The 12,117-nt window shown below is 41.0% G+C and overlaps 1 protein-coding gene and 1 pseudogene across 3 annotated transcripts in view; both read left to right on the forward strand.

Annotated features, from left to right (window-relative positions):
- Positions 1 to 12,117, forward strand: part of ACYP2 (acylphosphatase 2) — a 247,490-nt gene that overhangs the window by 2,636 nt on the left and 232,737 nt on the right. The window lies entirely within an intron of this gene.
- On the forward strand, positions 1,755 to 7,057 carry LOC112915250 (protein FAM136A pseudogene; annotated as a pseudogene).

Raw genomic sequence — 12,117 nt, forward strand, 5'->3', positions numbered from 1 at the left:
GAGGTCAAGGGACTCAGATCCCGATGAGGTACAAGAGCAATGTGAAAGGATTAGCCTGAGCAAGGGATCTGGAAAAACAGGAATATTTGGATTTAAGATTTCAAAGAGGCCGTTCCGATGATGTCAATTTCCCTGGAAATGGATGTCTGAACTAGAAAGGTCAAAAGAATTATTGGAACAAAAAAGTTTAAGTCTCCTTCTGTTATTCTTTGTGAAGTTTAATGGAAAACACTAGTGAAACCTCTTCAGGTGAGAAAGTTGAGAGACCTCAAGTTTCTCTGTGGACCTAGTGTAGTCATCATTGGAGACAGTGACCCAAAGCCTGGGGTTAATGTTCTCATCTCAGACCAACTTCAAGCATTTTTTATCTTTTAGAGCTCAGGATATTCTGCCAAAAGATACGGCATATTATGCAGACCCTGAGGGAGACATTGGCCTCTTATCAGACCCCTCCAGGAGGCTGACTAAAATCACTATTCCTGGAAAGTGCAAGAGCCCTTCATAAAAATATTCTGAAGACAGAGGTCCCTTCTCAGGGTAGAGGAACTGCTAGAGATAATTAGCAATCAAGTATTTATGCCTTTGGTTCACTACTTGATAATCCACTAAGTAGTTAAAAAAAAAAGACAGGTTGTTAGTTTCCTGACTTTAGAAGTATTTGAATTGTATTAGAAAGATTCATTCTAATATAATCAAATGTCCAAACTCCTGCTGTGTTGCAGTTACTAAGGCACAAAAATATTGGACCTGAGAAATGAGAGGTTTTTTTTTCCCCTAGTTCCTATCTGATTTTTTTTTTTTAAAGTAGGGTCTGTGTCCAACATGGGGCTTGAACTCACAACCCTGAGACCAAGAGTCACATGATCCACTGACCAAGCCAGCCAAGCACCCCATAATTCCTATATGATTTTTAAAAAGATTTTATTTATGTATTTATTTGAGAGAGAGAGAGCACTCTCGAGCAGAGGAGGGGAAGAGGGAGAGGGAAAGAATCTCAATCAGATTCTCCCTCCATCTTACAACCCCAAGTTCATGACCTGAGCAGAAATCAAGAGTCAGATGCTCAGCCGACTAAGCCACCCACACACCCCTCCTATATGATTTTTAAGTTTTGGAGTTTTTCATCCAAAAGCCCTTCTCATCTAGCCACAGCATCCACTTCACTTCATTAGAGTATATTTGGAATTCATTTTTTTACTAAAGAGGAAATCACAGCTAAAGGAATGAATTTTTCTATGATAATTAGTTTTTCCCTTTGTTAGGCATTTTGCCATTTTACTATGATGTAGCTAGATGTAGACTTCTTTTTATTTATGTTGCAGGGATATGTGTTTCTTAAATGAAAAGATTCATATCATTCATCAATCTTGCTAAATTTGGGGCTATTAACTGTTCACAATTTTTCTGAATTGTAGAATTCCCATTAGACATATATTATACCTTTCATTCTGATCTCTATATTTGTTACTTTCATTTTGCAAGTCTTCATTTCTTTATCTCATTCTGGATAACTTTATCAGACCTATTTCTAACTCATAGAATTCTTTGTTATTCTGCATCTGATCTGTCCATTGAGCTTCTAGTTCCAATGATTATATTTTTAATTTTAGAAGTTCTACTTAGTTCCTTTCCAAGTCTGCTATTCTGTTTTTCACTGACTTATGTTCTTTATGGTTCCAATGACTTCTTTAATCATTTTAGACATGTTTATTTAATTATTTTATTTTATTTTTTTTTATTTAATTATTTTAAACAATAATATTTTGACAGCCCTTTCTGTTTAGATTTTTTTATTTTTATTTTTATTTTCTTAAAGAATTTATTTATTCATGAAAGACACAGAGGGAGAGAGAGAGAGGCAGAGGCACAGGCAGAGGGAGAAGCAGTCTCCATGCAGGGAGCCCAATGTGGGACTCAATCCCGGGACTCCAGAATTACACCCTGGGCCTAAGGCAGGTGCAAAACTGCTGAGCCACCCAGGGATTCCCTGTTTAGATTTTTAGGGGTACTTTGTGTTTGTTGACATTTGTTCATGGTTGCTCATTTGCTTTATTTTACAATTTTTTACATTATGAGATTATCTTCATACAGCTTTTTTCTCTGTGGATATCCCATGTGACCCAGAGCATTTTGTTTATTTGTTTGCTTGTACCAGATCCACAGAAATAGCACAGACTCAATACCAATCAATATTTATGTTCATTTCTCAGCTAATGTAAATTAGAATTTCTATTCTATGCAAGTTACAGGCCTGAGAATGTACCCCTTGGAGAATTTTAGTTGTTTTTTTTTTTTTTTTTTTTTTTTGCAGTATTTTATTTCCAACTCCCTTAGGTCTGAGGCTTCAGCTTCTTCCCCTGAGTAGATATTAAAACCCAAGTCACTGGGGCACCTGGGTGACTAAGTTGGTTAACTGTTTGCCTGCAGCGGAAGTTATGATCCCAGGGTTCTGGATTTGAGGCCCCATATCTGGGGGCCTCCCTGCTAAGTGGGGAGTTGACTTCTCCCTTTGCCCCTCCCCTGCTCATGCTTGCTTGCTTTCTCTTTCTCTTTCAAATAAATAAATAAAATCTTTAAAACAAATAAAATTAATAACAACAACAACAACAAAAAACCCAAGTCACTTGCTGTTTTAAGATCCAATAACACTGCCCCCAAATTGATGCAGAGTTAACTCAACACTTACCACTCTGGCTTTCCTTTCCTCTTTGTTTCTGGTATCTGGAAGTTTTTCTTTTCTGTTTGTGAGCTCATCTCACAAGCAAGTTATCACTTATTATGTTTAATGTATCATTTCTTTTCTTTTCTTTTTTTTTTTTTTTTAAGATTTTACTATTTATTTGACAGAGAGAGCAAGCCAGCACAAGCAGGGAGAGTGGCAGAGGGAGAGGGAGAAGCAGGCTCCTCAGTGAGCAGGGAGCCCGACATCGGGCTCCATCCGGGAGCCTAGAATCATGACATGAGCCAAAGGCAGATGTCCAACCAACTGAGCCACCCCGGCACCCCTTAATGGATCATTTCTATGTAAGGCTTTCTGCATTTGCTCAGGCTGCCATGCCACTGGAACTGGAGACCCTTAAAGAATGAACTCTAAAGTATTAGACGACATTTGGAGCAAAAGGGAGTAATTGTGGATGATAGAGTATTTTCAGAATCCTCATATCATATAGGTAGTCATTGGTGATGTCTATCCTTCAAGCTACATTTATTTAAGGATTAAAACATTATATTATTATTTAGGAAATACCTATTTGATATTTAAATGTAGAGTTTTTCAGCACAACTGAAGCTCTTTGTATTTCTTCTTTTTGACAAGCTATGAATAATGTAGGAGGTCACAGCTTCCCTCTAATCAAATATAGTAAAGAGATGTATTTTTTAACAGTAGTTGAAAAAATTAACAATAGAAGCAGTGGAGAGATAATAACTAATGCACAAAGAAGTTATACACTCTTTCCACCTACCTCCAGTTTTTATATATATAAATAGAACAGGCCTTGCTCATAAGCAGAGAATGGAATTGTCTGCATGAAAAATTTGAATAGCCAGCAAGATACTCTTTCTATATCTGATGCTTGAAATGCTGCCCTTTGCAATCTGTTTCTTTGTACTAAACGATTAGAATCTCTTTTGAAATTTACAGACTCATAGGAGGGGTAATAAATCAAATCCCTAATTCTCCAGGGTGAATTACATATTCATTAATTCTAAACATTATTGAGTGCCCCCTGAGTGCCAAGTTTGAGATCATAAGGTGAATGACACAGTACTTGTCCTCAAGGAGTTCACTATCTAGTGGGTTGACAGTCAAGTAAACAGATAAATTAAAATGGCAACCAAATGTCAGCTGGGATCTCCCTACCTCTTAAAATCTCTAGATGAAACTAATTGAAACTGCCTTTCATAGACTGAAAAATTCAGTGCCTCACCCAGTAGTTCTGCCAGTTTTGGAGGACGAGAGCTTATATTTTTATGGTTAGTCCCAGCTCTAAACCTTTGCTTCTGGTAAACTAGTTCTGTCAAGTGATCATTTTACCCTAAGGCTTCAGTACTGCTTTAATCTAAACATGGAATCTAGCCTTTCCCCTTATTTTCCACAATTTCTATACAATAAACCATTCGTACAAGGCTATGTGTTTGTGTGGGGGTGGGAGGGAAGAGAGAGATTGGCAGAGAATAAATTTTAATAAGTTCAAAGAGACAAAGGGATTTATATGCTAGAAATAACAAACACTGTGCAGCACGGGGTCAGGATGGCGGAGCTGCAGCAGCTGTGGGTGCAGGAGGCAGTGGACTTCATGGTGAAGGTCTGGAAAGAGAGAACATCAGGAAGATGCAGGGCATCACATTCCAGTGCAGTGCTGGCTGATGCAAAGACAGCCAGGTGTCCCCACAGCAGGTGCACCAGTGCATCGAATGCTGCCATGTGCCACTGGCTCAAGCCCAAGCCCCCGTGACCAGTGAGTTGGAGATGTTCCAGGACCACTTGGCCCAGTGCACCATGCATTGCAATGACAAAGCCAAAGATTCAATAGATGTGGGAAGTAAAGAACTTCAAGTGAAGTGGCAGCTGGAGAGTTGTGTGACCAAGTGTGTGGATGACCACACACACTTCATCCCGACCATGACCAAGAGGATGAAGGTGTCTCTCTTGTCCATTGGGAAATAGAAGTCTTTGCAATTGGCCGTTGAGACTGACAGCAGGAATCTATTTAAAAAGAAACGGGAGTTTTGGTCTATTAAGTGACGTCAGGATGGCAGCAAGTTTGAGGCCTGTGTCACTTGCTTCTGGACACTGGTTCCTTTATGTTTCAACCCTAGAAAGTGAAATGGAAAAAACTGGCGCTAAAATTTAGGTCAGAGATGGCACAGGAGAGTTTTTGATAGCCTAAATTTCAAGGGCTTGTCCTGGCACTAGGGATCTCCCTTGTAGCAAGCCAGAGCCCTCCAAGGTACCAGATTCTTCTTAGTACACAAATACCAACAGGCTGGAATATTCCTCTAACTTGCCTGTGTTCCAGTGGTGTGAGCAGAGGTGTTTCTGTTTGTTGCTAACCTCCTGTTTACCAGAAGGATCACCAAATTGTTTTTCATAAGCTGTAAAAATCCACAAAGTCACTAATTTAGAAGGGAAAGAAGGTTTCTGGATCTTTGTTTTGCTTGGTTTTGTTTTATATACGAGTGCTTGAAGTTGATTTAAGATGTGGAGTTAGGAGAGGTAGTTTGGATAAGAACTTTGAACAGTTCTTGTGGATATCTTTCTGGCCATCAAGATGTGGGAATACATTTCTTGAAATACACATATCTTCGAGCTGGGACACCCTGCAAAAAACATGACAAGCAGTGTTACACTGGGTATGGGAAGCAGACCTTCCCTCTCGCTGGCTGTCATGATGAGCCCTGAGGCTATCTGCAGCAGAGGAACAGGACAGTCTCTTGCAGTGACGCTCTCCCTTGAAGGGAAAGGGAGTTTTGATTGCCTGGTATCCGGGAATGAACATTGAAGGAGGAATTGTTTCTTCTTAATTAAGAGAGTTATTAAGTACTGGCTTTGGAAAAACCTGGTTTTTATAGAACAGAAGGGAATGAAAGTCTAAACTCAGTATTGCTTATTTTGCCCCCTGAAATAACAGAGCCCTACTGAGACAAACCCTTGGCAACAGGAAGGTCAAAGAAGAAAAAGTAGGCAATTCAGGGGTGAGCAATGATTCCTTTAAAGCAAGAGGGGCAACTCCCTCATTACCAAATATCACTTTTGCCTGGGGCCTTTCAGCAAGCAGTGTTCCTATCCCAGCTCTAGCACCTGTTTATTTTGATAAAGACCTTATTGTCTTTTTACCAACTTACTACTTGAAATATAATATAGCCTGTGTTTGATGTTTCAAGGCTGTGATATATTTTCCTAGTGGTTCAGTTTTTAAAAATAAGGTTTGGTTTTTCTTCCACAAAAAAAAAAAAAAAAAGGAAAGAAGAAGAAATAACTTAATATTTAATATAAAAGTCTTTTCCTAAAAGATCTATTTTCTATGTGATTTTTATGCTGCCTAGTGGGTCAGTCAGACATTAAACAACTCATTCTATAGATATTTTGATTATACTTAATGTTAAATGCTTTAATGGGATACAGGGAACTCTGATTGTAGAATAGGGGGACCTGGCCTACACTAGGAGGCCTACAAAGATTTCCTAGAGGAGGTAGAAGTTGATAAATGAGGAGTTGGGGGAAAGGATGGTTAAGACCAAGTGATGGCAAAATGAGGGGATGATGGATGATATTGGGTCTTTGACAGATACGCAGTCCAGAATCCATGACTGTGTTTTCAGGAGCAGCAGCTGCCTACAGTGAACACTATATCAAATAGAAGAGGTGGCATATGTTTTGGTGGCAGCAGCATCTTAACCAGATTGTTTCTATTATCTTCACTCTCTTGGTTCCAGGTCCTTAGCTAAAAATCTTTCTTAGCATTTCTTATCAGTTCTGTGAGTTACCTGATACTTGCCAATTAATTTATCTTCAATTTAAGTTAGCCAGATTTGGTTACTGATAGTAAAGATGACAGACATCAAGAACCCTTACTGATAACTGTTAGCAAATTAGTCTAAAGTGTGGTTTGGAGAACTCCCACCCTCAGAGTTTCTGACTTAGTAGATTGGAGTGGGGCCTGTGAATTTGCTTTCCTAACAAATTACCAGCTGCTCCTCCTGCTAATGATGATGATCAAGTGACCACACTTGATCTTCATCAAGTTGTTGTGATTTTCTAGTTTTCTCTTAACCAACTGCTAATTTGTGTTCCATTGTTTGAGTACCCCACAATTTGCTTATCCATTCATTTGTGGATGAACATTTTGTTTTTTTACAGTTTTTGGCTATTACCAATAAAACTGCTACGAATATAAATGTGTAGGTCTTTGTGTGGACTTTACTTCCTTTTCTCATGGGCAAATATGTGGAAGAAGACAACCTGGAACATATAGTAGGTTTATGTATAACTTTTAAGAAACTGCAAGCTATTTTCCAATGTGATTCTGCCATTTTACATTTTTACCAGCAGTGTACGAGAATTCTAGTTGTTTTACATCCTTGCCTTCTTGGTATGATCAGTTTTTTTTTTTTTTTTTGATCAGTTTTTTTAACTTTAGCCTTTCTAGTATTACTAGTGTAATAGTATCTCATTATGCTTCCAATTTGCATTTTCCTAATGACTAGTAATGGTGAACATCTTTTTTGAGTGTATACTCAAATAAATCTATACAAAGATGTATTCATGTATCTTTCTTGATGAGATACCTATTAACATCTTTCATCCAATATTTTGGAGTCTTATTTGTTTTCTTACTGAGTTTTGAGAGTTCTTTCTATATTCTGGGGATTAATTCTCTACCATAAATGTAACTTGCAAATATTTTATCCAGTCTGTGGCCTCTTATTTTTTACTCTCTTAATAGGCAGGAATCATTTTTACCAAAATCACCAAAAGCCTCATCAGTTTTCCTAATGACTTCTGTTAATTGCTTGATACTCAAATTCTTTTTTGAAACAATTCCTTTTAATTTTCTTTGCTCCTCTTGCTAACTAGTATGACTGCAGTCTCACTTGCCAACAGCCTTGTGTGTAATTGGAAGAATTCTTTAACATCACTTTCATCAACTTCATGAAATCTTGCACTTGTAGCAAAGTGTGCAGTTTAATTCTTTCAATTCATTTGGTTTGCACTTGATTGATATTTGAGGATATTACCACAATCTCAAAGTTCAAACCAAATAAGGATGTCAGCTGAGAGGCAACTGAATGAGATAGGGTAGGGAAAATAAGTACTGGTGTTTCATATGGAAAAAATTTGAGTTGGGACTCATTTTATAAATGATCAGTTCACTAGAGAACATTATGATGACTTTTTCTTCCATATGGCAGCACAGATTTGTGTAATAAATACTAAAAAAAAAAAAAGCCTATGAGAAAAGACCCCCCTTTTTAATTTCCTCTTATATCTTGATCCCCTCCTTCACTCATTCTATTGTAGGTACTCCGACCTTTGTTTCTTGATCAAGCCCAGTTTTTTTCTCAATGCAAGAGCACCTACTTTTTCTTCTAAGTGGGCCAAGAATTTAGATTTACCCTAACTGCATTGGAAACCAGTAGACAAGTTTTTGTTTTTATTTTAAGATTTTGTTTATGTGAGAGGGAGAGAGTACAAGCAGGGAAGGGGCAGAAGGAGAGGGAGAAGCAGACTCCCCACTGAGCAGGGAGCCCAACTCAGGGTTGATCCCAGGACTCCAGGATCATGACCTGAGCTGAGAGCAGACACTTAGCTGACTGAGCCAACCCAGACACCCCAACAGACAAGTTTTAATTAGGAAAATGACATCATTTGATTTGGACTTTCAGAGGATTTCTCTGAATGGAGAATGGATTATACAGGGATAAGAATGGAAGTAGAAAGACTAATTAGGGAGCTATTTCTGTAGTCCAGTGAGAGTTGATGATGACTTGTATCAAGGTAAAATAGTGAGAAGTATCAGATTTGAGATAATATGAAGGTAAAACTAGCAAAATTTGGTAATAGAATATGGTATTAGAGAATTATGGTATTAGAGAATATGGTATTAGCAAAACAGAATATGGTATCAGATGACTCCCAGATTTCTGCATTTGGTAATAACATGTGTGGTTGACTCATCACTGAAATGGGGAAAACAAGGTGGAACTAGGTTTGTGAGAGAGCAATCATGAGTTTTGTACTACCCATACTAAGTTTATTTTTTTATTTTTTTAAAATATTTTATTTATTTATTCATGAGAGACACAGAGAGAGAGAGAGGCAGAGACACAGGCAGAGGGAGAAGCAGGCTCCATGCAAGGAGCCCGACGTGGGACTCGATCCCGGGTCTCCAGAATCACGCCCTGGGCTGAAGGCGGCGCTAAACCACCAAGCCACCCGGGCTGCCTCATACTAAGTTTATTTACAAGATCCTCAAGTGAAGATTCAAGAAGACTTTGGATATCAGTTTCTGAGTTAGTGGTAGGAATTAGACTGGAGATATAAATTTGGAAATTGTCAGCATATAGATGATATTTTATGTAATGTTGAGGGACCAAATAAGATCACCTAAAAGATAGAGGGGAGAGTAAAACCTTGAGGCTCCAAGTGAGACAGAGCCGGAGAAACCAATAAAGGAGTATGAGAAAAAGAAAACCAGGACCAAGTGGCAAATACCAGCTCTTGTGTTTGGATATTCACTAGGAGGTTCACTGGAAACATCATATAGTCGTACTCACGGCTAAGATTTATCACAGTGCTACAGTAAATACATTGTGCCGGATCATGAGGGAAAAAGACACAGATGGAATCTGGAAAAATCCATGAGCAACCTTCCTCAATGCCCTCTTCTCCTGTAAGAGATCATATAGAACACACTCTTCCCCTGTCAGTGAAAATGCAATACCTGTGTGATGTTTCTGTGCAAGGAAGCCCATTAGAGACTCAGTGCCCAAGATTTTTATCTGGGTCTGATCATGTAGGCACCCTTTGTCTAAGCACAGTGAGCCATCATTATCAGTTAGGGAAAAAAGGAGCACTACTGAAAATCAAGTTTTCAAATGCTAGCCAAGGGTCAACCTTGCAAGCACCTTCAAAGGATAGCAGTCTGAGGCCTGCTATGTTAACTCTTTTCTGCACAGAATGGCATCACAGATGCTAAAGGGGGAGGATGTTTTCAAGGAGAGAGATGCAGCTGAAGAATCAAGTAAGGTAAGTAACAACGTGGCCACTGGGTTTGGCAGTATAAAAGTAATTCATTGGCCCTGATGCAGACGATGTCAGAGGCATGGTAAGACAGAGAAGCTAGATTGGAGAGGATTCAAGAGTGACCTGGTGAGGGAATAGAGACAGCATGTAGAGGTAGGATAGTTCAAGAAGTTTTCTGTGAGAGGAAGCAAAAGAAGGAAAGGTAGTTTAAAGATGACAGAGGTCAAGAAGAGGCTTTTTATGGATGACAGATACTAGCACATGTTTGTTTTAGGATCAGAATTATTCATTAGAAAGCGAGGGATGGGCAGCCCTGGTGGCGCAGCGGTTTAGCGCCGCCTGCAGCCCGGGGTGTGATCCTGGAGACCCAGGATCGAGTCCCACATCAGGCTCCTTGCATGGAACCTGCTTCTCCCTCTGCCTGTGTCTCTGCGCCTCTCTCTCTCTGGGTCTCTCATGAATAAATAAATAAAATCTTTAAAAAAAAAAAAAAGAAAAGAAAGCGAGGGATGATAGAGAGTGAGGGATTGGATCGACAACAGGAATGAAATGATGGGAGGAGAGATATTAAAATAGAAGGGATGAAGGAGAAGACCTAGAGAATTGGGAATCCAAAAATGAGCAACTTTTTTTTTGACAAGTATACATGCTTGCACTTTGTTTAAAATCACGTCTGTGACCGAGAACCAGCTTGGAATTGACAGTTGGGACAGAGTCACGTGGCCCATGGCTCACCAGGACCTCCATTCTGGCAGTCTACCCTGCGCTGACATAAGCCAGGAGGCCCCCATAAAAATGAGAGACTCAGTTCACTTACCGGATTTTAGAGACCTTATAAGATGATTTCCCAAGCAGTCACTTCTCCTGGAAAGTCAGACACTGATGGGTGGATCAGGGTGGGCTCTAAGCACTCATCTTCTTTTGTTTCAGTATCAGCTTGTTCCAAACCCTCTCCAGGGCCATTTTTTCCAAGAAGAAGGTGATGGGAAAATTACTCATCTACCAATCCCTGTTATAATACAGGTGCTTCTGAAAATTTTTACTTAAAAGTTCCTTATAAAAGTCAGCCATTTCTTCTGGAGCTAATGTTACTTTTTGACCCGATCTGACTCTCAGTTCCAGGCCTTTAACTTTTAGTTTTGAGTGAATAAATTCTTCCTTTTCCTTATGAAATGTCAAATTCTGGTTTTCCCAGACTGTTGGTTCCATTCTTGTGTTTCTTGTCTTAATTCTCTTAGCTTTTGTTACAACGGTGAGCCATTTTCGGGGATGTAAAAGTGAGCAGGTCAAAGTTTGCATTTTTCCTGGAGGGGGATCCTATCCAATCACAACTAGATTTTCTTGGAGGGCAAGAATCCTGAGACCTGGCTGAGGTGGTAGAGTTGCCAGTGACAGAGCGCCAGGTTGAGCGTGAGCACCTCATTCAGCTCCTCATTCAGCTGCAGCGCTGGCAAGAAACCCGGGGTGAGCTGCCGTGCTGTTCCCTGCCCAGGCTGCATGGTGCCAAGGCCATCCTGGAGGCAGAGCCAGGCCCCGGCCGACCTTACAACCTTCACCATACATCCACGTGCCCCCAGATGCCCCCCTCCCTGGTTCCAAAGGCAAGCCCAAGCCACCCAGAGCCAGAAGGAGAAGGAGCAAAGGCAAGTGGGCAGTTGGATAAGCTCCCAACCCCAAGTCAAGCCAAGGGGGCAGCCGCCACAGGAGATGCGTGTCCCCCACAGGATGTGCGTGTTCCCCACAGGATGTGCCCCTCAGGGATGCAGCCCACCAAGATCCAGCCTTTCAGGACTCAGCCTCCCAGGATCCAGCCCATCACCACTCCCAGGATGCAGTTCACCACTGCTCCCAGGACAGTCTGACCTCCCAGGAGAGTGAGGACACCTACTTGTAACCCCGGCAGCTCAGGCCTGTGGGTGAGGCTCCACACACCCCCGGGGCTCACAGACTGACAGCCGAGGGCCTGCCCATGCTGACAGCCCAGCTGCCCGGCCCTGCATGGCAGAGAGTCTGGCCGGCCCAGCATAGACTCTGCCTGAGCTTTTTTACTTATTTTATCCCGAGTGGAGCTTGGGCCAGCCCGCTGGGGCCAGTGGAGGACAGGGCCAGTGGGCAGGGCCTCACTCAGCCCCCCTTCCTGGGGATGCTCCCTAGGGCTAGGGTGCTGTTTGGGGGGGGCAGAAGGGGGGGTTCTTTATGTAAAATAGAAACATGGTTTTGTACAGAAATTAAAAAAAAAAAAAAGTGGGACTTACGGGGCTGGAGGCTGGCGTCCCTGTGCCTCATGTTGGGAGAGCATTCGCCAGAACAGAACTTTCAGCCTGGAGGGTGGCGGATTTCCCCAGCCTGAGCCCTCACACCATTACTGG

The sequence above is a fragment of the Vulpes vulpes genome, chromosome 16 (genome assembly GCF_048418805.1).
Source record: "Vulpes vulpes isolate BD-2025 chromosome 16, VulVul3, whole genome shotgun sequence".
Lineage (NCBI taxonomy): Eukaryota > Metazoa > Chordata > Mammalia > Carnivora > Canidae > Vulpes > Vulpes vulpes.